The sequence below is a fragment of the Colossoma macropomum genome, unplaced genomic scaffold (assembly GCF_904425465.1).
Source record: "Colossoma macropomum unplaced genomic scaffold, Colossoma_macropomum, whole genome shotgun sequence".
Lineage (NCBI taxonomy): Eukaryota > Metazoa > Chordata > Actinopteri > Characiformes > Serrasalmidae > Colossoma > Colossoma macropomum.
In genome coordinates this window covers 13,253,756-13,277,677 of record NW_023494789.1, presented here as the reverse complement: position 1 = coordinate 13,277,677, position 23,922 = coordinate 13,253,756, and the positions used below count along the sequence as shown (strand labels likewise).

Sequence of the window (23,922 nt, the reverse complement as noted above, 5' to 3'; positions counted from 1 at the left end):
GCATGACAACAGCACTGCGTAAGAGAAGCACAGCATCACTCCACATTTCTGTTTTCTCACAGTGGATAACAAGTGGACCAATAATTTTCCCTTTTCTTTAGTGTGTTATGTGGCTCTTTGTGCATGTAAACGATTGGCAAAGTTACAAAGCCCAAAGTACACGCCACAGGGAGAAACTCTCTCCCACAGAAACCACTTTTCTCAGCTGCCTGAAATGCCTCGCTGGAATTGAGGCCCCTTTCTGTTACAAGGTGACGTCATCTCATAACACAAACCTTACTGCCCGCCTACCAGCAAGCTCAGCAGGCCCTCACACACACGCACAGCAGCTACTGGAGGAGGAAGAGTGTGTTCAGTGTTGTAGCTGTGTTCAAGAAGACGCTGACCTCATTTTAAGGATTGGCCTCTGGCTCAAACTGATACGACAGAACCGACACCGCTAGAACAACAGCCACAGTGGAGTTTACAGCTGCTCAGAGGAGAAGGGTCTGTCTGCTAGTGATGTTATGTTCGGTTCTTTTCAATGTCTCTTCGGTAAGAACGAAAAGCACCGAGTTGTACTTGAGAGCCATTCTTTTTATTTTGTGCCCAAATTCTACTGCCTGCCTTAAATCCACTTCTGGTTTCTCTGGCTCACTGCCTTGTTCTCACTAATACTGCTTCCTCTCTGCATTCACTCTCTAGCTCGCTCAACCACCGCTGCTCTTTCTCTGAGAGCGGTCTCCACGGGAACAGTGAGAACCAGCCTATTACAGGAGATAGACGGTGTCGTGTTAGGTTCCTTACAGGCAGAATGAGCAGGATTTGTGGGTTGCTGTTTAAACACACCAGTCAAAGTTGGCTGAGAGACAGAGAAAGAGCAGCGGTGGTTGTGCGAGCTAGAGAGTGAATGCAGAGAGGAAGCAGTATTAGTGAGAACAAGGCAGTGAGCCAGAGAAATAAACTTTTTTTTTCCCAGATTGTTTCACAGCGGTTACGTTCTAACACCTCCACCCAGCCTTTCGGGAGAATTTTGTGTGAGTGCAGCTGAACCGCACACTTCATCCTGTCTGCTGTTGTGGCCTCTCCGCTCTGTGTGTCTGCAAGACAGGGGTGGAACCGATCTGGCGGTGACCAATCAGAACAGAGTGGGCGAGCTGACCAATTAGAGCAAACTGGGCTCATCGGGAGGCGGGGCTTAAAGACACAGGAGCTCTAACAAGGCAATTTAGACAGAGGGTGAACAAAGACGTACAGTATAGGAAATGTAGTGTGTTTTTGGAACAATGAAGCATGTAAATCTATTCTAATAGACCCCATATACAAAATTCTAAAAATTTCAAATGAGCATAATAGGTCCCCTTTAAGCCTCAGATTCATCTGAACATGATTTGATACTCATAAATGATCAAATAAAGTATGAGAATTTTGGGCACAATTATTATTTGTTTGAATGGGGGTATTCAAGGTAGCTTGTCCTGGATATCAGTAGCCTAAATACTGGCTAGATTTCAGAAATGACACTTATTTCCTTCAGCATAAATCCTACATTCAGTATAAAAGACACGTGGCAGCGACTGACCCCCCTTAAAGCAGTATCCTCCTCATGGTCACAAGATTTTACATGCACTGTCAATAATTAATTTGCCGGTTTTGCAGTTTTCATGCTGTTTGCTGGATAATGAAACCCTGCTGGAGGCATGTGATACGTTAAGGCACTGGCCGGCAACATGTGGCTCTTTTACTGCCCAGTTGTGGCTCCACAGCAAAATTAGATTTTTAGGTAAACATAAAATAATTGTCCTTTGCAGTAAACTAAAGCTCTGCTGATCGTTCTAACAGTTTTATCAAAGGCTGGCATTAAAGTATAACTGCTAATTCACCCTGAAGGCTGGTTTTGCAGACTTCTGGTCACCATAGCAATACAGACAGAGAAGAAGAACATCGATAATTTGAGATGCATGGACTTATTTGCACATATAAGCACTCAGCTGGTTTCCTGATACGTTTAATCTGCAGTGAGAAACTGTCAAACACTAAAAAGTCAAGAAGCTGACGTTCCACCTTAAATGGTGCAGCAGTTACATTCTGGCACCTCAGGCACCATTTAAGGTGGAATGGGAAAATTAGAACAAGAAGCTGGTGAATGAGGAGCTGACTTCAGCCTCATAAAAACGTTTAGAGACATTTTACAAGAAACTATTCCACTTTTCCGGAAAAGTTTCCTGCCGGAGATGCGAGAAAAGCGGCTATATCTGAGCTAAAGCTTAAAGCAGAATAAAGTAAGTCTGCGTTTTCGTTTGTATTTTTAGACTATATTAGTACATCAGCACATACTGAGACATATTTACAGCCAAGATGGTAAAATGGACATAAAATGTTGTGGCTCCCAAGGTGGTTTGATTTTTGTTGAAAGGACAAAATGGATATGCTTAACATTTAGGCTGTCGACCACTGGGTTAGAGAAACGTTACAATCTTTACTTCATGCTGAGCAATGCATGACAAATATTTGTGCAGTCACTGTTAATCTGAGCTATATTCAGAAGCAAAACTTGCAGACAGAAATAGCATAAACAGGATGGGTGTGATCATCATATATTAATCAGAGAGTCTATTCTGTATGGGGCAGCTGTAAGAGAACACTGCATACCATAAACGTGTTTGTTTTGACTCAGGCTCGTGTGATCTACTTGAAAGAGGACTAAACAACAACCTGCTAAAACAATTACAGAATGTGAGGAGACAAGCATACATCAGAACATGTGCTTCGACTGAACACAACACACAGGATGTTGGAGACTGCATCAGTAAAAAAAAAAACAAAAAAAACAAAAAAAAACACGCCATTCCAAATATGTGACACACAAAAGATTTCTGGATAAACATTCCACTGTGCTGCGCTGTCCAGTACACAGGTAACGATCACAAATTATTTGTAGTGCAAAACAGTTAGAACTGCTTAGTTTAAGTAGGGCTGCAAGGATCAGCCGTCAAAGCTGGTTTTGTTTTCTTGGCTTTGTTATGTTTTGTATGGTCTTAGTGTGTTTTTTAATTCTCAACGCCAAGAAGGTTATGATGTTGAACAGGAAACTGGCTGAGAGAAACTTTCCTTCAAGTCTTCCCAGGCCTGTCAGCAGAAAAACTTTATATGGCAGTAAAAGAGTCTTGCCAGGCCGGCCTGCAGAGAGTCTTTAAAACATGGTAACGGAGTCTTCTTGGGCCTGCCAGCACAGAGATTTTACCAACAATTTCATAATCTTCTCGAGCCTGTCAGCACAGATATTTAATCCGGCAATTTCAGAGGTTTCTCAGGCCTGCCAGCACAAAGATTTTACGCAGCAATTTCAGAGTCTTCTCAGGCCTGCCAGCACAGAGATTTTACATGGGAATTTCAGAGGTTTTCCAGGCCTGCCAGCACAAAGATCTTACGCAGCAATTTCAGATTCCTCCCAGGCCTGCCGGCACAGAGATTTGACGAACAATTTCAAAATCTTCTCAGGCCTACCAGCACAAAAATTTTACACAGCAATATCAAAGTGTTCTTGGGCCTGCCTGCACAGAGATTTTACACGGCAATTTCAGAGTTTTCCCAGGCCTGCCAGAACAGAGATTTTGTGCGGCAATTTCAGAGTCTTCTTGGGCCTGCCAGCAGAGAGATTGTACACTGCGGTTAAAGAGTCTTTTCGGGCCTGCCGACAGAGAGATTATACCACGGTTAAACAGCCTTCTTGGGCTGCTGGCAGAGAGATTGCATACCACAGTTAAAGAGCCTTCTAGGGTCTGCCAGCAGAGATATTTTAAAGAGTCATTTAAAGAGTTTTTCCGACCTGCCTGCAGAAAGATTGTACACTGCGGTTAAAGAGTCTTTTTGGGCCTGCCAGCAGAGAGACTGTACAATGTAGTTAAAGAGCCTTCCCAAGTCTGCCAGCAGATTTTACATGGCAGGTAAGTAAGAGCAAAGAATTCCTCTTTAAATAGAATTGCTAATCTGGTTAACAAATAATGGACGATAGACAGTAACCAATCAGCAGATGCATACAACTAATCTGCATTTATATTACCACTAAAAGCAGAGTTAGCCATCTTGACCAAGCCATCCTTTTAAGGACTGAGTAAAGAATGGTCATTGATAGTGTCAAGATAATAAAATGTCATTTCACTGAGAGCAAAATAAAATTTTGACCAGAAGTAAAGAGAATGACGGAATATTCAAAACCAATTAACATTAAAGAAATTAACAAAGCTAAAAAGTTCATCACAAGAAAGAAGTTCTGTTGAAAGGTAAAGAACATTCTTGATGGAGCTCTCGATCTAACGGAGTAGCTCAACTGATCTAGCAAATTCTAACAAGCACCTAAAGATTTTCATTCATTCGTGAGACATCAGCATGTATTGACCAAATTATTCTAACTGAATGGTCAGTAATGGAATCACAATGAGGGAACACTATCACTCATTCCCAGCACACTGTCCAGTCTGAGTGGCCAGGTCTTGGTTCCTATATTCAGCTGTGGACAATTCGTAGTGTGCACAAGAGCCAGTTCCACACATGCCACTGTCCGGCCAGCCAGCTGTCCCCTCCCCTGTAACCATGGAGACAAGCAGAAACGCAGGCGCGCAGGATGTGAAAGTTTTGTTGGCCCGTTGGCGGCGACATAATCCTGTTAACACACCCAAAGATACGCAGTCAGGTTTGACTTTCCATTTCAGTGCTATATGAATGTGGATAGGGATATTTACATTCCTGCAGTCAGTCAGGAATGTTCTGGAGGTGGAAGAACCTTTATCTATTAAACTGCAGGCGTACTCGGTTCTAAACCCTCAGAATTCTCAGTTACCACTATTGATAAAAAGCAAGTTGTAATTTTCACTCGCAGCTCAATGAAACTAGTGGAGAAAATGTGCAGAAAGCGCAGATTGCAAACAACATTTGGGTTGTAAGTAGCAGAGGAGATGTTTTATTAATTTTTTTTCATATGAATTTAATGAAAAGGTATTGTGTATACAGTTTAACAGAAAGAAAAACAATGATTGTTTTTGGATCATTGCTTAACAGTAAAACAAATGAAAAGACTCAAACTTGATTATTTATAATGGAACTCACACTTAAATTTAATTCACGGCTTAACATACTATGTAAGCAACGCAACTGTACAGAAAATTACAGTAATATCTACATCTATCTTCTATAGGTTAATGTTGAGGCCTTTAATCCAGTAATTATCCCATAAATTATTCAGCAATGACTATTAATTATTCAGTAACTACTACAAGTATTCAGTGTCTACTATGAGTTATTCAGCAACAACTATGAATTATTCAGTAATTACTATAAGTTATTCAGCAACTGCTATGAATGATTCAGTATCTACTATAAATTATTCAATGGACTGGCAAGGTAGATGTTTCCTACCTTCAGCCCAATGACCGCTGGATTGGCTCCATCACCCCCCCGTGGTGTGTGTGAGTATATTTTTATACATACACACATATATACATGTACACATACACACATAACATACATACACACACATGTATATACACACTTTTTTTAGTATCTATTTTAGTATTCTTTAACCATCATTCAACTCAATTACAGTTCATATCTGGCGACTTCATTCAAGACTGACCAAGTTTTAGTGTGACAATTCAATAAATAACATTAGGACTTGTAATTCAGCATGCTGTGGAACCAAAGCCTTTATGAAACAAGCCAAACGCTCTGGAGGTCAGTTCGGCACAGTGGACACTGCAACACATCATGCACAACTGATAATAATCTGACTATTTAAAAAGTGTTGATTCATTTCTCACACTCCTTAAACGGCTTCCTACAAAACAACCTACAGAGCTGAATAGAACACTGCCGACACAGTGCGCTGACGCCGTCTATTAAAGTCACAGAACACCCACACACATCGAAATCAACACCAACCGCTCTACTCTCCCGCTAGACCAGCACGGGCATTAAAAGCGTGAGGCGCAGGCGTAAAACAGAACACAATCACACACTCGCTGGACTCTAAGGACAAACTTTCTCTGGACTCAGGGGACTCCGACTCTTGTGCGGATGTACAAGTAGCTCTCAGATGTTAGCCAAAGGTTAAATCAATGAGGTATTTTAACAATGCAGTTTATATGACAGAATCTGCTCTGCTTTTAAATACACAGCACTGTACAAAAGTCAGAGAATTTTATTTACTTAATTTCCAGTTTAAAAGGCCATTAAGTGCAAGGTATTCATTTTTCAGTGTCAGGAAAAAATACAAAAAACATATTTAAATGAAAATCACATAGAAGCTGCAATAATTGTATTTTTTTCAGAATTTAGTGTGTCCACTCTTCACTTTTATTACAGCATCTTTTCAGGACCCTCACTTTGTTTCTCAAAGAAATCTGCAGACACACCTCCAAAGTTCAGTCTTAGAAGCTGGTTGATCATTTTCTGAAGTAATCAAACACATTCAGTGATGCTGAGGTCTGGACTCTGGGGTGGTCAGTCCATTGTTCAGCTTCTTTGTTTGATGTGTCCGTCTCCTTTTCTCAGTGAGGTTCTTCTTGAACAGCTACACATCCTTTCAGACCCATAGCTCTGAGTTGTCTTCTCACAGTGGAAGGATGGACAGAAACACCTGTGGATGTTTTCAGATCTGAAGCAGCTTGATTTTCTCCTCTCTCTCAAAGATGAAAGCTTTAAGTGCTGTTTATCTGATGGGGGCAGTTTTGGTGTCTACCAGGTCTTCCAGTTGGTTGTTAGGAGTCTCTGTAGTTTTTAAATCAGTTTTTGGAACTTACCGTCCTTTGACTTTCTCCTTCCTATAATAGACAACTGAATATTTTTCTGTTCAATATGTTTTATGAATATTATAAAAAAAACACAACACACAGTATCAAGAAAGTCATGCATAAATAGAGTCGTACCGGCCTGCATATGGGCAGAGATGTTATAAATGAGGAGACCGGCCACTGGTTGAAATTTGAATGGTAAAGCTTGTCACACTCAACATGGCATCTGTTTACAGAGTAAGTCCTGTCCTTCAAACAAAAGAGCCAAACAGCTTGCTGGATACACCACAAGCTGGGAAAGCCCCCCTCGTTGTGGGTATCTGTGCAAGCACAGTAACCAGAACAACCCAAAAAAAGATTGAGCCAAACATTAAAAACTATTAATGAGGTTTTTGTCCGATTCTATCAGTGATTTCAAATATGTTTTTGAAACGGTAATTTAAACTTCGGTTTTCCACATTTAGGTCTTTCCACATTCAAAGAGAAACAGCCTGGTCATGTAAGGCTCGAAGTAACTTCCTGGCGATGTTGCAAAGCCACCGAGTTACAGGCTGTCCTATAAGGACTATGGTACAGGTAACTGGCAGTAAAAGGGGAATTCCATCAACTTGTCAAAATGTCTGCATAATTAAATGGTTAGGATGTAAATAATGTCATTCAGAGTGGTTTGATGCATAATGCTCCATTCTAAAGAAACTTGCAGTGCAAGAATTGTTCACAGTGGTGGTGATAGGAACCAGACATCCATCTCTAAAAGCTTCCTCACAGAAAGTTGTTACATGAAAGGGTAATGAATACACTGCCTGATCTCTGAGGTTTTGGCCTAAAATATACTTTTTAAAATGAATTCAAGGTGGAGAGGTACATGCAGGGTGTTGTAAGGAAAAACAGGCCCAAGAAAAACTTTGTTTTTTAGATTTGTAACTATTTTACAATCATCAACATTCCATATACAAACTCAGAACACACATGCAGATTTACAGTAAATAAAATGGCTTAATTTACATTGTAGGCATGTGGTTCTGACTGAGTTTCTCTACAATGACCCGTTTCACATCAAACCACTCTGAATGACTTTGTTTGTATTAACAATTTAATAATACAGTTAAAATTTTGAAAAACATTAGAATTCCCCTTTAAACCAGATTTTCAATGTTTGTCTCTGATGCAAAAAAACGGACGGATCTTTCACGGTCCACTGCCGTCCATATTTATGCTTATTTACAAGAAACCTAAAATATCATCATTATCAGTGTGTTTTCAGCATCAACACACATATGCAAACTCAAACAAAGGCTAGTAGTATCAGCGCACAATTTTCTTCTCAGCGCATTTCCACATTTACTGAGTCATTTGAGACAGAAAAACAGCCTGGCTCTATCACGCGTTCCTTCACAGAGCTGTTAGATTAGTTTCACACTTACTTCTTCTTGCTCGAGGAGCTGTTGTCGTCTCTGGCTGTGCAGATGAAGGCCAAAAAGAGGAACTGTTCGTCAGCTTCGAGCCCAATACATTCCCTCCTCGCTTTCCAGGCCGACATTCAGCTGTACATACACATAGAGGAAAGCGGAAACACAGAAAACAATGTTTAATGTGTTTTATGAAGTCTTTAAAGTGATAGTTTGGCAAAAAAGGAGATACATTGTGCTTTGGCTGGTTAACTACATTTGGGTGAAGTGGAAAACAGAACATTACATTTTTTGCTAAACAACTGCTTTAAAGTTACACAATATTTTCCATAATATCACAACATATGATTATATTGCCATTATAACAGTCCAGTATGATACAGTGGTGTCTCAATTTTTTGGTACAGCAAAAATAAAGCATGGCTGAAATCCTGCTCTATGTTAACCTTTTCATTTTTAGCTCAATACAGCATTCAATATTCCAAAAGCACAATATGTGGACTGCAGAACAGCACAGTGGAGTTGATCAATTCAGACTGACAGCAGCAAAAAGAAACACTAAATTTAAGCTGTGCTTTATAAATGCTGCTCGCAGCTTAAAGGGCCCATATCACTGAAAACCAACTTGTCCTCACTTGTAAGAAACAGGATTTTGATGTGATGTCTGATTATCAAAGGTACAAGATCAAATCACACAGTCTACATATGGAAACTAAGCTGCAAAAACTGCCAGTTTTGAATGAAGTGCTTTTGTGAGGTCACAAAAACAAGCACAGTTAAATGTATTCGCCTTTTCAGCATAGAGAGTGTAGCCCCACCCATCCACACTGAAGTTATAAGGAGTGTTCCAGCCAGGACTGCTTTCTGAATGAGGCAAGGCAGCCAATCACAACAGAGCTCATTTACATACATCAGTCTCAAAGGCACAGTTACAAAGACAGCCTGTTTGATTCTTAGACAAGAGTTAGATAAACCTACACAAACGTTACAAGCGGACGTTGGAAAATAAAAAGTAAAATGTAGTAAAATTAAAAATAAAGATATTTTACCTCAGTAACAGTGTTACTCTTCCGGAGTACAATACATACGTCATCAAATACTGTTTTGAATATTGGATACTTGTTTACTAATATTGATACGAATCCAACATATCATCATATCTGTGCACCCCTTAGATACAATGTGATACGCTGTACTGTCACACCTCTGTCTCCCATCTACAGTCACCAGAGAAATGAAGGGAAGAATAAGCAGAACTTAAGCTTTGGGTCAGTGTGGGGTCACATGGTTCAGTGTGGAAATAACTAGCCATGTGACCCCACACTGGAAATAACAGGAAATAACCAGCTTCATAGTCCAAAAAACGCAAACAAGCATAAAAAAATAAATAATGAAAAAATTTCCCATTGCATGGCAGAACTGCTACTTCTCCCTGCGCATGTTTGTTCCATATCAGCATGAGTGTTGCTTTTTTAGTTTTACTTTAATTCTCATTATTTGACTGTGTGATGTTTTCATGTCTAAGCTTACAGGTAACTGGAAATGGCCAATCGGTTTCCTGAGAAAAACCTGGGAAAAACATTTAAAGGCCTCAGATCATAAAAACACAAATTTTCCTTGCTTTTTGGCCAAAAAGTTGATGCAGCACGTAATCATTGTAAAAAGGTCCAAAGCATAGTATTCTAATGAGCATCTCTGTCCATTATCTCATCAATCTAACACATCAAAACCCATCAGACAGTTTCAAATGGCCTGTGTCTACTACATTTATTTTGTTTGCGCATGAATCAAAAAAAAAGGGCGCACAATTGAAAACATGAGCACGATTACAAGAAAATGAGAGAATGATGTAAGAAATTGTGACCACAAATTAAAGAAAACGTGTGCACAATTAAAATGAGAGAATTAATTGCGGGAACAAATTAAGAAATCATGACCACAAATAAAAAAAAAATGCATACAAATGGTAAAACATTAAATGGAATTAATTTTTATATAAATATATTGTAATAACGATCATAAATCTACACTTACTATGATTTTTATTCAATGTTTCACAAACTGAACAGCACAAAATCTAATTAAACAGGCCCAATTATGCACACTTTGTAATGAAACATGTAGTTACACAGTGAGTGTGTTTACATGCACTCAGTAATCCGATCATAATCAGATTTATGCATCTGATTATTCAAGTGGTGATGTAAACAGCATACTCTGATTTATTAGATCGGAGTAAGGTCTAGAAATCCTATTAAGAAATCCAATAAAGAGAGCTTGATTTTAGCTCAGTAACCAGATTTCTCAGTGCATGTGAACTCTGACTCTGATTTCTTTCAGATTTCTCAGTCTGCGCATGTGTGAAAACAGACCACGGTCCTGGAAATAAGCAAGCAGCTATGCCGTGAGATGCAGCAAAACACTGTTAGAGTGACGCTGAACCCGACTTTATGCTTGACAAAATTACGGATCTAAATATTCTTCATCTTTGGGAAGATGCATGTTCATATTCTCAGGTAAAATAACGTGTTTTTTTTTGTTTGTTTTTTTTTAAAGCTGCAGCACAAAGTATGAGTTTTACAATACGTTTATGTCACGTCTTCTTCTGTGAGTTTATTGGTTAGTTGCAAAGCAGAAATCTGATTACTGTCTGACTCACGTAGACCTGGAGTGTCTGCATTATCTGATTACTCAAGTGCATGAAAATGCGTTGATCGGATTACTGATAAAATCTGATTTACTGCAGTTATCTACATATTAATAAGTGCATGTAAACACACTCAGTGTTCTTTAAGTACAATAATAATAAAATATTGTCACATTGCCCACACCTAGGCTCACTTATGGACCTACACACATTCTTATAAGCACACAAATTACACGGTTTACAGCAGTCTGCAAATGATTATAGAAAATACTAACCACCAAACCTTTATTATTTCTTTCTTATTCATATTCAACCTCAGTTGTCATTTATTAAGATTCAAGGGTTCAAGGCGTTCATGAAATACAAACGTGAACACAAACAAACTCTACCGTTCCTTCCTTCCCAAATCAGAGCGGATAACGGCTTTGCCACGGTGAAGATGGTGAAGGCCGTGTGGCTGACCACACATAATCCCACATTACTCAGCACGATCTGAAACATCACATCCCTTTTGAGGAAAGAAGGTTTCGGCCTAGTTTCAGTTCAGAGATGACTGACTGTTAACGGGCAAATTCTCAGACGAAACTGCATCAAACCAAGAGTTATATTTAGATCATTACATTACATTCTAGCACGTTTTTAACACAACTGGAGCATGGAGAGTTTCGCTTTGGTCAGGCTCCTGTTAAAGGGGACAATCTGTATCAACTCAGTTTCACTTCCACAGTAAAGACCAGAGGTGGAAAACAGCTGGTATCTGTTCCCGCATGTTTGAGACGAGGTTAGCCGCCCTGAAATCCGAGTCGCTTTACTTTCGGTCTGAGCCTCAGAGAACAGTGAGAGAAATCGAGGCTACATGGCGAACAGGATGTGACCTGTGCTTCAGATGAGGTCAGTGACCTGTAATCTGACCACTTTGGGGCTTGACTCCTCTCAGCCCATTAACCCTTCAAAAGCATTCAGGTTGAATATTTACCAAAACAGCTTAGCGAAGGCCTTGCCTTCACATTCAGCCCCCCCATCCTACAATATTTATATTATTTAAAAGAGAATTTCGCTGAATCAGCTGAGACGTTTGACAAAAAAAACCCTCAAATTTCTTTACAATGGTGGTAATAGGAACCAGGGGTCGTGACGTCAGAGATGTTATAAAGAAAGAGACGTTCCAATGCACTGCTAAAAATGAAAGTCAGCTCAAAACGATGAAGTAACTCATCTTTTCTTTAGTTAACTTAACTTCAAGACCCTTCATCACTTTGACTCACCACTCAGATGGGCGTCACACCTCCATTAGACAAAAGGCCACTCAGTAAAGAAGTGGAGGAGACGACAGTGAAGAGCGGTTTATTCGAACGGAACACATTCAGCCTCAGCAGGTTAGCCTAAATGAGCTAATCAGCTAGCCTTGCAAATGCTGCAAAGCAAAACGGGTTTTAAGAAGTTGGAGTATAACATACATATCGTGTGTGAGTACTTGCTTTGTTTGACTATAGACTTAGAGCAGAAAAGTGGTGCAATGCCCTTCTTTGTGTTCTTGTTAGCCGTGTAGCCTTTAGCATGCTAATAAGCCAGCTAGCAGAGGAAAGAGAAGAAGTTGTATCAGCAGTCGTGTAAAACAGATGGAGTAGTTTGTCATTTAAACCCCAGCAAATCAAATGTTTTGGTGTTGAAATGTTAAGCATTTTAAAGTAATTTATTGCTAAAGCTTTGTCTGCCATTCGTTTGGGGTTTGAAAAGGGAAGTGTGTCAGGTCGCAATGACTTCTGGCCAAGTTCTGCTGCTGAAGTCGCTGATGTTCACTGGTGTTCGCTTGATTATTCGGCTCATCTAACACACTTCACTTCAGCAAATAAAGTAACTGAACACCCCTTAAGTTGGTGCTGGAGATTCCCCGAGATTCCCCGAGTCTAAGTGGGTGAGGATTTGTTAAAACCGGTACTGAAACGTGTGGTGGAGTCCACCCAAAACCGGTACTGAAACGTGTGGTGGAGTCCACCCAAAACCGGTACTGAAATGTGTGAGTCCACCCAACTCACACTTCTTAAGTTGAGTCAAAAGTTCTCATAATTTTTTTGTTCCGCTTCTCAACTGATTAAATTATATAGATTTTTAAACTCTGGAACCTTCTCCTCCTGGGTACTCACTTATGGATGGCTATGGCATCTCCTCGCAATCTCCTGTTGGGGTCTCGACTTAGTCTGTTGCACCACTCAGGAACACCTGAAGTTACTCAGATTTTGTATCCATAAATGTTTAATAAACTGTAGAAAATATTTGTTGCTTTAACTTTGGAGAGTAGTGTGGTCACATGTGGCGCTGCTGTCTAATAATTCACCCCAACATCAAGAGATGAGTTTGATGCCCAACAAAGCCACAGCTGTCCATATCTGGAAGCCCAAGAGACTGTGTGATGGAAGGAGTCTCAGCTAGAGGGGAAACAACGTCTGGCATCAACACTTCAATAAACCTTTAGTGAAAAGAGACAATCGTCTTGCTGTTTATGCCACAAGCAATGCAGGAGAAGCATGCGCAGTAGCCAGAACAAGCTGAAAGAACATGTTTTGTTTGCTGTTTGAGTCAAACGATACAAACTATTTATGCTGCATTTATCAGATTTTATCACTGATTTCAAACCTGTTTGTTTTGGAAACACTTATGTAGGTTTCAGTTTCCTATAAGGACTGATATCAGAAATACAGGCGCACAGTACACACAAGGGTTCTTTAGGGAAGAACTGTTCTATATACTGTAGAACTATGAACACCCAAAGGACTCTTGGCTTGATTAAAGGGTTCTTTGCATTGTCCACATATTGTTACAAGCCAAAGAACCCTTTTCTGGTACTGTAGGGCTGTCAGCCTCCAAGTCCCCAAAACGTACATAGTGCAGATTTAAATACATTATTTTGTAAAGAAAAAGATTTCCAAGTCGATGTTATGGTTTCTACATCCACCAAGGGGCGCACAGCCTAAATGATCAAGCGACCCCAAAAGCACACTGTGTTTAAACCAGAGATTCACACCCTGGAGGTCACAACTCATTAGACTGTCATCAAAAAAATGTTCAGAGGCCTAGTCTCACGTATCTCTGAGAAGCGTACCTCTGATAACCCACTGTCGTTATGAGACAATGAAAGCGAAAGTCTGTGAGTAAAAAATTATTCCATAAAAAGTTTACTATGGTTTAAAGCAGATCATTCGATTACCTCATACACATATTGGCGTTATTCAGTTTACAAAGTAAACATATTGCCTTGTCCACAACAACTGAGCTGCAAAAACCTGTCAGACGTTTGCCTATATCCCTACAGTGTGTAAAACATCATATAATTCTAATTTAAGCCTAAATATATACTTATTTTGCTTGCTTATAGTCAGGAACAGTGTCTTTTCTCTATGTGACATCCGCTGTTTGAGATCACGTTGACAAGTAACTGGCCTGGATCAAGCTAGGAGCCACAGCAGAGACATTAAACATTTGCAAAGACGTCTCCTGCATTCAGATGCACAGTTTCTCACTGGATTCAACAAATATTCAAATGTCAAATTTTTCCTGCCATCCCTAGAGGACACCAACTTGGCATGCATTTTTTAATCCCAGATGACAATGTTTTATTCAGCGATCATAAGGCCTGGCTGTTGTTCTCAGACCCTCTCAAGAATGCTCTGTACAACCAAATCAGTTGGCTGCAGAGGTCGTGTCGCCAAATCCAATTGCATTGATAATCAAGAAACATTCACCCAGTATATGTGAAAGCTGCAGACTGCCCAGCCTTTTGTGATGAACTCACAGATAAGGTTTTCCTCTAATGACTTCCCTGCAGACTATACGTTTTGCAACAACAACAAGGCACAGTTTACACCAATTAAAATCAAAATATTTGTGCTTTAACATTTGCAGAAAAATGTTATTTTTTCCAACAGTTTGGTGCAGATGTGTTCACTTTTTTTCCACTTCATAAATCAACAAAGAATGCCATTTGGCCAAGGGTACCCAAACTTTTGCAGACAGCTGTAACTACACTTGCTTAAGTGATGGTTACACAGTATGTGAAAAGGTGAAAAAGAAGTGACTGAACACAAAGTTTTGACTGCATTTTTGTAAAATGTGCCACAACTGGTACATTTCGTCAGTTCTGACTTATCACACTTTCGAAAACCCAAGTATTGTGATACATACCATGAACATGTCTTGGACCATAATGTCTTTTTGCCGAACTGCCCACCAGTGGAATATGGGCATCATACATACATCTGTGCTCCTCAGGCCAGGCCAGGTCAAACCACACCAAACCAGCCTTTCAAAAAAGGTCACGCGTGTCTGCAGACTTACTCATGTGGATGAATCAACTCCCGTATCGGTTTCTGTCCGCTCAACTAGATTCCCTGGGCTGAAAAGGCCTGCCCCGTTTAGCGCATTACTACGAAAGAGCGCTTTGAGCAAGCCTGGACGTGTCCGAGAGAAAAAAAATCACGGGCCCTCCTGCACAAACACTGAGCACCCTGCCTGGACACGTCTGCTTTCTTTCATTAACCCTTTGAAGAGTGAAAAAAGGGTGATCTGGCTACTTCATATAGTCGTAAAGTGCTGATCAAAGTGCTGGAGGTACAGTACCACTTTCAAATATATTGACCAAGCTCCTAGATGAGAAGTCCAGGGTCTAGTTAGTGAGCTGAAATATGGTCCCCAGCTCTATTCTCCTTGTTTACACCCTCACTGTAAAGGCTCATTTACGGTCAACTTTAAATACGGATACGGACGAAGCTTTCTGTCCGTGCTCTGCGTTCGTTTCATCCGTATTTGTGCACATTCTGGACTGCCTGTACTGCTTAACGTTCATGCCAACGTAAAGGACACATGGAAGTATGTGGGCAGTGACGGTTACGGTTATGTTCTTTTTCGTATGCAAAACGATCCCTATCTCAATACACAGTGAGCTGTTTACATAGGCAGTGCTTGGCAACATCCAATCAGATTTATTTTTAATTTACACCTAATTTAGTTGCGTTTGGTCATTTTACACTGTCAGCAGATCGAGAGTATCGTAGCTAGTCCGCCTGCTCAGGCTATTGATTCAACTAGCCAACCGGACATTTGTTCATTAACCTTACGTGTTGAGTAATAAACTGAAGCAACAGATTTGTTTCAGTCAGCAATTGCAAGGGACCCTTTATGGTAGGTGTTTCTGATAAAATGGCCAGTGTGTGACCTTTAGGCTGACTGCAGCTTCAGCTTTATCGAGAGTTGAAATTGTGATATGAGCAAGTTGCTCTATTTCTGCTTCACAGCTGAGTAACATTAACTTATATTGCTGTTTCAGGGAAACAACAGGTGAATATTTTGTTCCTTTTGCTACATCTGTGATAGCTGATCAACTACTGCACTATTTAAGGTGGAACGGGAACATTCAAATAAGAAGCTGGCAAAAAAGAAGATAAATTAAGCCTAACACAGGTAGTATTTTTGATAAGGAGTTTTAGCCTAACAAAACATCCTACCTAGAGGTTCTATTTATGAGTATATCTGTAAATATCCGCTACTGTAGAACATTTTGATAAGGTAGCTCAACTCGTCAAAACCACAAAGCCCATTCATTCTGGCCATAGGGTAATCAAGCTTAGTAGAATGTAAACAAAAATAGAATGCAATGATATACAAATCACATACACAGTATTTGTAATGGAAAATAGTACAAAGACAACATATCGAATGTTGAAACTGAGGAATTTTATTGATTTTTGAAAAACATATGCCCATTTTGAATTTGATGCCAAAAACATGTTCCAAAAAACATGGAAGCTGTTGTTGGCATCAAATTCATACATACATACATACATACATACATACATACATCATCCTAACCGCTTATCCTTCTGGGTCACGGTGGGGTGCTGGAGACTATCCCAGCTGGCATCAAATTCAAAACGGGCAAATTTTTTTCAGAAAATAATAAAATTTCTCTGTTTGAACATATGATATGTTGTCTTTGTACTATTTTCAATGAAATATAGGGTTTAAAAGATTTGCATATCATTTGCAATTTGTTTTCATTTACATTTTGCACAGTGTCCCAACTTTTTTTGGAAATAGGGTTGTAAATGTAAATTTAAAACTCCATACTAGATCCTCTCCAGTTAGCAGACGCTGATTCCCGAGACCGCGGTCACACCAGACCTTTGCTTCACTGTTTACTTCGTCAGGATGGAGCAAAAGCCATGTGATTACGGGAGAAACTGCTAATTATATCATTTTGTAGGGAACAAAACAGTTCAGTAAACCACTATCGTGTTCTTTTTCATGCAGCTAAATTGGCTTTTTCAGCAGGAAAATTTTATTTGCGTTCACTCCGCCCACGGCTTTCATCTGCATTTTTCATTTTGACTATCCTTTCCTTATTAAAGTGCATGTGTTTTGTGCTGTTTTGTGTTTTCACATCTTACTGCACTGTGACCGAGGTATTCTTCATTCAATTTGCGTCATCTACACCAAGATCTTTTGATGAAAAACGCATGTCTGCAAGTGACTGTGATTCAAATCAGAAACGGGAACATCTGGTTTGAGATGCTGCTGTTTTAGATTTCAAAGGAAAAAAACTCAGATATAAATCAGATATTTGGCAAAACAGACAAAAAAAAAAAGATATGATTTCCTGTCTGCACGACCTGCAAGACGTCTTGTTTAGGGGCCGGCTTTAAAAGAAAAAAGTGCTTTTGAGGAATCAGAGCCAGCTTTCCAATGAGCGGCTGTTTCTGCAAAACAAATTAATCTGATAAAAAGGCTAAATAACTTTAGCTTTATTTTTATGAACAAAGAATTCTCTGCATCATTTAATTGTTCTTCAGATTGATGGAGAATGTGCTGTAGATGGTTGCATATAGAACATTTCTGAAAAGTGCTCTGTGTATCACCAAAAATGGTTCTTCTATAGTTATGATGGCAAGCTTGTAACAACAGAAGAACCCTATATGGTGCTATATAGTACCCTTTCCAAAAAGGTTCTATCTAGAAGCATATACAACACATACTGCTTCAAACTGAAGAACGCTTTCATGATGCCAAGGGCTCTTTGAGTGTTCATGGTTCTACACAGAACCATATTCTTTACTAAAAAACCCTTGAAGAACCATCTTTCTCAAGTGTGTATAAGACACTTGCATGAGAAAGGTAAAAATCAAAGGAAAGAAAAAAAATAACAGGGTTCAGAAAACGAAAGCCACAGAGAAAATGGGCCTCCTAACAACCAACTGGAAGACCTGGTAGACACCAAAACTGCTGCATCAGATAAACAGCACTTAAAGCATTCATCTTTGAGAGAGAAGAGAAAATCAAGCTGCTTCAGATCTGAAAACATCCACAGGTGTTTCTGTCCATCCTTCCACTGTAAGAAGACAACACAGCGCTATGGGTCTGAAAGACACTGTGGGTCTGAAAGGATGTGTAGCTGTCAAGAAGACCTCACTGAGAAAAGGAGACGGACACATCAACAAAGAAGCTGAACAATGGTCTGACCGCCTCAGAGTCCAGACCTCAACATCACTGAATGTGTTTGATTACTTCAGAAAATGATCAACCAGCTTCTAAGACTGAACTTTGGAGGTGTGTCTGCAGATTTCTGTGAGAAACTGAAAGTGAGGGTCCTGAAAAGAATGGAAGCTGTAATAAAGGAAAAGAGTGACATCTGATCTTATATTCAGATGTTGAGGCTTCTGTGTAATTTCCTGTTAAATATATGTTTTTTGCTTTATTTACCGTTGTTAAAAATAACCTGTTCTTAAGTTACGTAAATGAAAGGTGGTCTCTAACTTTTGCACAGCACTGTATATTTTTTGTAAGTGTTACGATAACAAGGGCTGTGCATTAAAGACAAAATATAGGTATTGCAATTATATTGCTTTGCGATATTGTAACTTTTTAATTTATAAAATATATAAAAAACATGTTTTCCCCTTGTACAAAACTCTAACACTGATTAGAGGACTTTCATCTTGCAGCCATTTGTGAAATCAGTAGTTGGGCATGTAATGCGATGGGCAATATCACGATTATTGACAAGTGATATATCGTGCAGCCTTTAGTAGCAGCATTACTGTTACTGTCACTGAGCTTCCTTATCAATTCTGTCTTCGAGCCAGCAGGTGTTCTACGGTGTAACTGGTGTAAGTTATTCGTGTTGTAACTGCTGTCTTAACTGCAGTTTCTGAGAGCTTAATCTGATACGAGTGCCAACACAGCGTGGCACAGTGACTTACTTATGCAATACGGGAAGCTCCTTCACAAGCACTGTGCAAATGAAACCAGCCATAATGGCTTAAACAGGCAGACCTACAACCGGGACAGATAGGAGGACGTGGAGGAAGGGGGAACAGGAGAGAAGAAGAGAGAATGAAGGAATAAATATGGAAAATATGTTTGAAAGAAGACGTTTGGCCAGGTACTAGCTCCTAGAGATGAGCGATATCGCACCTGAACACCCCAAAAAATGCTTTGTTGCAGTTCACTATACACACCATCATGATTTTCTTTCTTTTTTCTGAGGTTTGATTAGATGCTACACCACACTACCAAAACCTATGATCACAATGCTTTATATATGTAGTGTTCTACAGACTGTGCTGAGCTAAATCCCATTAAACAGGACTAAATACTCAACATAAAACAAGTAGTTGGTCAGTGTTTTTAAGCACTGACATTCTCCACCACATGCTGTGACGCAATTTATCACAGTAACAATAAAATATAGTCATACTCTCCACCACTACTGGCTGCTGAGGCTGAAACCAAGCCCTAGTTTGGTAATTTCCCTGATTTAACAGTCTATTCAACCCATGAATTCCGGATAATTAGGCTTGTTAAATCACAAATTCAACCACAAAATTCTCCAGATGATGACGTGGGGCATTTCAGGGGGTCAAATGTGCAAAAGATTTTTCAAACAGTAAGAAAGAAAACTTTTCCACAATACAAAGCTGCACGCCCATTAGGGAGAAAAATACATGCACGTATATTTGCTCATGTAAAAAAACATATGTGCACACGTTATGATTTAAAATATATGTGCTAAATATATACTTAAATATATGCTAATGATTACACACCAATACACTAAAGGGTATGCACATATGTAGATGAAATGTGCAGTAGTGTCAAAAGATTCTATATGGGTTTACACAACTTACAGTTTCTCAACACCATTCATTATTGCACCATAAGCTCAAGCACCACTTCCACATAAGCAAGAAGAAATATATAAAAAAAGAGGTGAAACAGAAGAATGGCTCATATCTTTAGTTATCATGAAGCCCATTAGGTGACAGTGTGATTATTTTTTAAATAAATTACTATTTAATTAATAATTAACTAATTATTTTTTATTTTTTTAAACAAATTACTACACTGAGGCCACAAATGAATATACTGACACCACAAGTTAAGTTTCTCCTAACTTTCAGCCTCAATTTATCAGTTGGTGGCCTCAATATATTAATTTGTGCCCCTACTTGACCCTTTGACACTACCGCACTAATATAGTAATTTGTGCCCTCAATATATTAATTAGTGGTCTCCAGATATAAATTTCTGCCCTTTATATAGTAACTTCTGACCTCAATATATTAATTTATGCCCTTAATATAGTGATTTGTGGCCTTAATATAGTAATATGTGGTCTCCATATGTTCATTTGTTCCCTTATATAGCAACTTGTGGCCTCAATATTTTAATTTGTTGCCTTAATATATTAACCAGTGGCCTCAAAATATTATTTTCTAGTCTTAATATATTCATTTGTGCCTTAATGTAGTACTTTGTCATCTCCATATATATTTGCGGTCATTCTTTATTTAAAAACAATTCCCATGCCACCTTATAAAGGGCTCCGCAAGTTCTGAACATACTTTCTGTGAAACTATGTTGCCAAAAAAACCAGTCCAGACAAAAACCGGATTGAATTAGACTCGAATCAATTCATACCACACCAGCGTCCACTCTGTTATCTGGTAGGTATGCAAAGAGCCTCAAATATGTCGCAGTTTTATTTTAAAGTTGCAGACTTTCTTGTGGGTAGTACGGTTTCCATTTAAACACAATGCTTAACGTCTATTACATTGTTTGACTTACAATATGCTATATACACATTTAGGCTTTCATAATGCCCATATGGTCAGCGGCTAACGTTATAGAGCAGCTACGTTAACTAACTAACAAAACATACAAAACATGCAACTAACCAGCTTCTCCTCACCTTTCACAGTCAGCAGTGCAGTCTGGAGTCTCCCAGAAGGGACTCATCGAAGTTTTAACCCCAGAAAATATCCTCCTTATGGCTTATAACTGTGAATTTTGCCGCCGTTCCGGCAGGCGAGGTGCTGCCCATGCTACTACCGCACACTTCCCTCCAGTGGGAACTTGAGCCAAGGAAACATGACTGGGAGGGATTAAAGACCTGTTAGCCAGCCTCAACACTGAACTTAAAACAGACTTTTGTGTGTATTTAAAGCCAAAAACCTCGAAGTTAATTGTGTTAATTGCCGTACAAAATCGTTATTCAAACTATTCAAACGCCTTCAGCTCCACAGAGTGAGCACGAAGCTCTTGTTGGAATATTTCCGTTCCACCTTAAATGGTGCAGCAGTTACATTCTGCTTGAGGCGCCAGGATGGAACTGCTGCGCCATTTAAGGTGGAACCGAAAAATTCGAACTAGGAAGCCAACTTCAGCCTTGTAGACCGAGCTAAGACAGCCAAAACAAACACGAATGAAACAGAAGCTATAACTGAAGCTACGTCGTGCTATTTTTAGCCGAGTGTCGCCCAAAATGCCAACGAACATTTGTGGGTTGATTTAAGAGCTAAACGCACAATAACACAAAGCTCACACGGTGATTTAGGATTTTGTTTTGGAGTACTGTCATATTGGCTTAATAGCTTGAATATCTGGCAACCCTGTGACCAGTTTAACAACCAACACTGACACCTGCTGTGCTGCTTCTCATTTTACTGCAGGGAAAGGTTTCTCTGCTAATGCTAACTGTTTGCTGCACCACAACAGAACCGCCTTAACTCATAAACTTACTACCAAACCCTTCATGATGTTAAGAGTTAAAAAGCCCATATTCTGTATTTTATCTGCTCTTTCACCCCCAAGGTCCACGTGTTTGTGGCTTCATGTACCAAAAACCTCATAATTCAATGTCACTTAACCGTTTTCCAAAGTCCCTTTAAACAGCCTTTTTTGGTACTGTGCCTTTAAGACTGATAAATGCAAATAAGCTCTGTTCTGATGGGCTGCTCTGTATTGTCTCTCATTCAAAAAGCACTAGGTGCTGAAACACTGCTTATAACTTCAGCGTATGGGTGGGGCTACACTGCTGTAGGCCGAAAAGGCTACGTGGATATACACTGACCAGCCATAACATTAAAACCACTTCCTTGTATCTACAATCAGTGTCCATTTTATCAGCTCCACTGACCATATGAGCACTTTGTACTTCTACAGTTACAGACTGTAGTCTATCTTTTTATAATTTACATCTAACTCCTTTAGTGGGCAAATGGTTTGGTGCAAAATCAAATTTACAGTTGCAACAAACACTTTAAGTCAATAGTCACCAAAAACTTCTCTCAAACCGCAACCATGTTAACCATTGTTTTACGTTGTGCAGACTTGTCTATGCGCTATAATACAGGTGTTCTCAACCTTTTCCACCCCAAGGCCCACCTATTTATAACTACAAATATAATAATATAACTAAAATAAACCTTTTAAATACAATAATTTATTAAATGATAAACTGAAAACTTAAGTCTGTAAAAATTCAGATGTTTAAACAGGCAGATTATGCTGACAGTACAGCGCCATCATGCTGCTAAAAGAAGAGGAAAGCAAGTCCTGTTGATGAATTCAGAGAATGCGCTCCCATCAGCAGTGAACCGAACCAGAAAGCGGACCGAGGCCCATGGTATTTGCCTGACTGGTTCAGCTGTCTGCTGCAGACTCAAGTACGGGTGGAGTATTCACACATATGAAAACGTAACAAATGTAAGAAAATGGTGTGATAAGTCCACACCAAACAAGGAAGGTCAGAGCCGGTTTAAGAGGAGCCCGGCCTCTTCCTATTTCCCCCGTTATATCAAAAACATAACTGCACAACAGCAGTGGGCTCTCGCGAGCAAGTCCTCAGTGAGTGGGGGTAAAAGGAGCTAAACAGCTAAAAACAAAAAGTTAAAATAGCTTCTAATCACTTACACAGAACTTTCCTTTAATTTTAGAAAGTAGAAGAAAACGTACCTGTATGTTTCCTTTTTCTCTTCTGCAATGGGTTTTGGGCAGCAGAACGCTGGCATTACTGCTACTGAGTGCTGTTTGGGTGGCACTCACTTTTAAACGTTTAAACGTTTATAACTCAAGTTTAAAAGCTCTTAAAATTATAACAGCTGTGTTAAAATGTTTTATGCTGTTCTGTGTTCAGGAAATGAATGTATTCTTTTACATTAAAAATGTTTAAGCATTTATAAACTATGATTTTGCTCAAATGCTCCATATCAACCCGTTCATTTTGGACTCACTCAGGAGCGCCCTCTAGCGTTTGAGAAATCCAGTAGACATTACAGAGATGTAATTCTCCTCTCTACAAGTTCTCTGGGAAGGTGTGAAAGCGCCCTGAGAAACTTCTCCATCTCTGGCTCGCTAACTGTCTGCATCACACTCGTGGCTGTGTTGTCTCAAACTAATGACGTTTAATCAGCTGCTACTGTGACATTTTTATTTGTACATCTCTATTAATATCTATATTGGTTAGAATTGATTATTAGATAAGTAAATCTTTTTTTCCACTTGTTTTATGACTTAAAGTGACGTTAATAGCCCACTACAAACTGCTGCCTCCCCCCAAAGTACAGACCCGTGGACCACTAGAGGGTGCTTCATGGCCAAATGGTGGTCCGCGGCCCACGGGTAGAGAAACCCTGGTTTAGGACACAGTATTACTGTGAGCTATAAAAAAGGACAAAACTACACTGTGCAGCTTCACCAAGTTTTGCCACACAGTTAAACTTTTGTTCATTAAGACCAGGATAAATTTATGGAAAAGATTTGGGTGTCT

The 23,922-nt window shown here is 39.5% G+C and overlaps 1 protein-coding gene across 3 annotated transcripts in view; it reads right to left on the bottom strand.

The window, feature by feature from the left end:
* The window catches only part of LOC118807944 (inactive rhomboid protein 2-like), a 75,438-nt gene extending 54,024 nt beyond the window's left edge, over positions 1–21,414 (bottom strand). Inside the window, exons 1-2 of one of the 3 annotated variants that reach the window (XM_036570147.1) lie at positions 21,064–21,414; positions 8,192–8,311 (exon numbers count right to left, since the gene is read on the bottom strand). The gene's annotated coding sequence lies outside the window, so the exon portion shown is untranslated. Of the gene's footprint in view, positions 1–8,191; positions 8,312–9,225; positions 9,507–15,002; positions 15,345–21,063 lie in introns of those variants that run through there. The other 2 variants (XM_036570149.1, XM_036570148.1) reach the window with 2 other exon arrangements.
* Positions 21,415–23,922: the final 2,508 nt, after the last annotated feature.